Source organism: Primulina huaijiensis, unplaced genomic scaffold (genome assembly GCF_012295235.1).
Source record: "Primulina huaijiensis isolate GDHJ02 unplaced genomic scaffold, ASM1229523v2 scaffold208078, whole genome shotgun sequence".
NCBI lineage: Eukaryota > Viridiplantae > Streptophyta > Magnoliopsida > Lamiales > Gesneriaceae > Primulina > Primulina huaijiensis.
In genome coordinates, this window is record NW_027355123.1 from 1 (window position 1) to 4,159 (window position 4,159).

Consider the following 4,159-nt stretch of genomic DNA (forward strand, 5'->3'; position numbering starts at 1 on the left):
TTTCAGGCTGGACCAAGAATTTGTCTTGGAAAGGACATGGCTTTCTTGCAGATGAAGACCGTGGTGGCCGGCGTTTTGCGGCAGTTTAAGGTGGTGCCAGTGGTGGAGGAAGGGAAGCAGCCAGTGTACATATCAGAATTGTTGGCCAAGATGAAGGGTGGCTTTCCGGTGAGAATTGAAGAGAGGGCTGAGTTGGGGTCCAAGTACTGATATACATATATAGGTTAGAATAAATGGTTATGTATCAGTACATGAAATATATATTATATATATAGTAGAGTTACTGTGCCATACCATTTCTCACACTTAATCTTCAATCAAATAAAAAGTAAATAATCTGCAGTTTTGATCGCATTTGTATATAAATTTTTTAGAAACAAATTATTTATAAATGAACAAGATTTCTTGAATGAACAAGATTTCTTGAACAAATGAACAACCAGTTCTACTCCAGCATTTTAATGCGTGTCATTTCTGATAGTAGTTAGTTGACCGGGAAATTTGTGGTAAGCTTCGCATTTAAGCTTTGGCATCATAAGTTTGGAATATTGATGGTCGTTCGTTCACGGTGGTTGCGTCATGAGTGTATGTTATATTAGAAGTAACACATTATCTATGTTATAAAAACTTGACGATGGCCACAGAGTCGGCGAGTCGAGGGTATTATAAGATCTGAAACTTCGCCTTCTCTGCATCTATGGGTAACCGATGATGTTTAATATCATTACGAGCGGCACGGAGAAACCAAAAAACATAAGACATGAAAAAACCTATTCACATGTACCTCTAGAATCCATTTCATGTTCCTCTTCCATGCACTGAAGAACAACTTGAAATCCCCGGTTTGGGGGATTCGGACACGAAAAACAGCCTCGAAGTAGTGCCAAACAGATCTAGCTGAGAAATTCCGAATAATTTTTCTCCTTCGATAGTAAGTCTTCAACTATAGATGTAGTGTATGCATATGGTAAAAGATTTATGTTCGCCATTTTTTTAAGAAGCTCCATCACGGAGGCTGCATCATTATTGTCACAGGATCCTCGTATAAGTGTATTGAAGGAGGCTACATCCGGATCACAACCATTCTTTTCCATCTCAAGAAATTCAAAATCCATGGATAATTGTGCAATATGCAAAAGATTCTGGTCTCAAGCCCATTTGACTCAATCTCTCAACAACTCTCAAAAAGAAGCGTGCTTTTCGGATTTCCACAATTCATCAAGTAGACACGATTACAATGTCGTCGGATATGAAGAGCATAGCTAGACTTTTCAAGAGTCTGGAACAGCCGTACTGCCTCTCCAACACAATGGTTCTTGCAAAACCATCCAATAATATACAATAGGTGGAATAATCCGCTGACAAATCAAATACTTGCAACTTAAAAAAAAGTTCAAGTTCCTCCAGAACTCTGCCTTCCCGAAATAGTCCAGTTAACAGAGTGTCAAAAGTAATTCTGGTTGGCTGGTATTTCTTTCTGAGCATTTCTTTGAAAAGTCTCATAGCTTCATTCAGTCTGTGACACTTGCAACAACCACTTATCAACACGTTGTAACCACCAACATCCAGTTCAATGCCCTTTGCTGCAAACTAATCAAACAACTCTAGCAATATTCAATCTACCTTCCAAATAGTACCCATTCATCAATGTGGAGAACGTTATAGCATCAGGCAAATCCTCTTTGCAAAGTGCATTGATCAACACAGTAAATGTGACAACGTTGGGACGGATACCTCGATCCACCATCTCAATAAACAGAGTCTTTGCCTGATTCCACTGTCCCACCTTACAGAAACCATGAATTAACGGGACACAACCACATCTGCCGAAACTCCTTGTCCCTCCATTTCTAGAAATAACTCTCTACCCTTTTCACCAACCCGTCTTTGCAAAGGCCATATATAAGACAACAATGATAAATCACGCTGGGCTCAAACTTTGTTTCGTTCCCAAGTTCCTCATGCAAAGTTAAAGCAACCTTAATGTTTCCACTCTTACATAAACCAATCACTGAAGTCTCCAAAGTCCTAATATTAGCTAGGACGAAAACTCATTCGACGCACCCAGATCGAACTCGTACACTTGCACACAAGTCAAGCTTTTTCCAATTCAAAGGCGGCCAATGATTTGCTCTCTTGCGCCTGTTAGAGAGCTTCTTGATCAGTCATTCTTATACACTTCCATAAAGTGTAAAACTATATAAACTCGCTTATAACATTTTATTTTTCTCAGAACTCCCTTGATTTCAAATTTATATTAGAAATGGAGCTCGGTTGCTCATAGATCGATTAAATTCGTGAATTCAAAAACTTGTTTATTTCGGATTGGAAAAAGGTAAATTAATTTTAAATCTACTTTATATTAAGCTAAACAATTAATTAGCAATTGTGATTTATTTCAAATACACCCAAGATAAATATCATTTAGAATTTATTCCTCAAATATATTCTTGAATTAAATCACTTCATCAGAATCAAATCAATTAACCCAAGCACGAATATCTGGCGATGTACTTGATAAGATGACAATTGATTGTTCAACTCGCACTTAGTATACACGTCAAACATAATATAATCAAGCACGCTACATAAATTGTTTATATCTCTAAATTTTATAACACATAATACAACACACTCTATCATTTTATCACATCTCACGTTGAAAAAAAACGTAATATAGATCCATCGTGTCCATCTTATTTGTTAATAAACATATAAATGTGGGGAAAAAGATGGATTTGAATCATATTCAATAGAATTGAGTGGTGTCCTTATTGTTATATTTAAGAAATGACAATTAATGCTAATGATTGACAATTTGGGCAGAGGATGTGTGTAAAGACTTAATAAGACGAGTAAGCCAGTGAAGGAACAAGGAATTGGAGACGCAGAATTGCTTGAGATATATAGTCATACACAAACTTATTATTATATATAGTTGAATATGAACACCACTCTATTTGATTATATGACATATGAATCTGAATTTAAAATAAAAATATATAATATCTAATGAAAGATTAGTGGAACATTTTATGTTAAAATCAACATATATGCGAGTGTTACTCGAGATGTAGCATAAATTCAATTGTATGCTACGTAAATATATAGAGAATAACTCACACGTTTAGAAAAAAAAAATAGGTTTCGTAATTTAATAATTCAAACTATTTTTATAGTCCGAATCTAAAATAAAAATATATAATATCTATTGAAAGATTAATCGAACATTTTATGCTAAAATCAACATATATGTGAGTGTTATTCGAGATGTAGCATAAATTCAACTAAATGTTACGTGAACAAATAGAGAATAACTCACATGTATGTTTTATTAACCTCGTTACTACATTTTGCCACGATTCAATTTGATTGGATATGAATTCGTCAAGGTTCGAATCAAATTGAATTGAAATTTATTGTTTTAGATTTAACTATCAAGAAAATAAAGGTATAACTCGTTATGTGACCAAGCTAAACTTGAAACCTAACGATGACAATGGATACATGTACTAAAAAAATGGTTATTAGATAGTGAAAATTCTTGTGGCACGTTGTATGTGAAAAAAAAAATGTATAAAATCTTTTGTGAAAGTATCTCGCGAATTAATTTTTGTATAGACAAATATTCGACTTGGTTCAATTCGTAAAAAAATATAATTTTTTATACTAAAAATATTTTTTTTAATGATAAATATGAGTTAAAAAAATTGTTTTAAAAAAATATTACTCAAGAAAATTGTGTGACACGCTTGCTTTAACGCGTCTCTCATTTCGAATTTAAAATAATATTTTAGTATTATTAACCAATTGTTTGTTACATACACAAACATGGAACGTGTCGGCCACGCAGGAGTAGCTATAAAATCCCACTTCGAAGCCAAAGCGCTCAGTCAAGTCAATAAAAATGGTCGTGGAGAGCATTGAGAACGTAGCCATACCGCCGCGATTCTATGTAAAGAAGGGGCCTCAGTTCCGCGGCGTAAGGAAGCGTCCATGGGGAAAGTACGCCGCCGAGATTAGGGACCCGTGGAAGAAGACGAGGAAGTGGCTAGGCACCTTCGATACCGCCGAGGAGGCGGCGCTGGCCTACGATGAGGCGGCGAGGAGGCTTCGGGGTGTGAAGGCGAAGACGAACTTCACGTACAGTGGCGTTTCC

The 4,159-nt window shown here is 35.8% G+C and overlaps 1 pseudogene; it reads right to left on the bottom strand.

Annotated features, from left to right (window-relative positions):
* Window positions 1-893: 893 nt before the first annotated feature.
* LOC140966825 (uncharacterized) lies at window positions 894-3,773 on the bottom strand (annotated as a pseudogene).
* Between the last annotated feature and the right edge of the window lie 386 nt (window positions 3,774-4,159).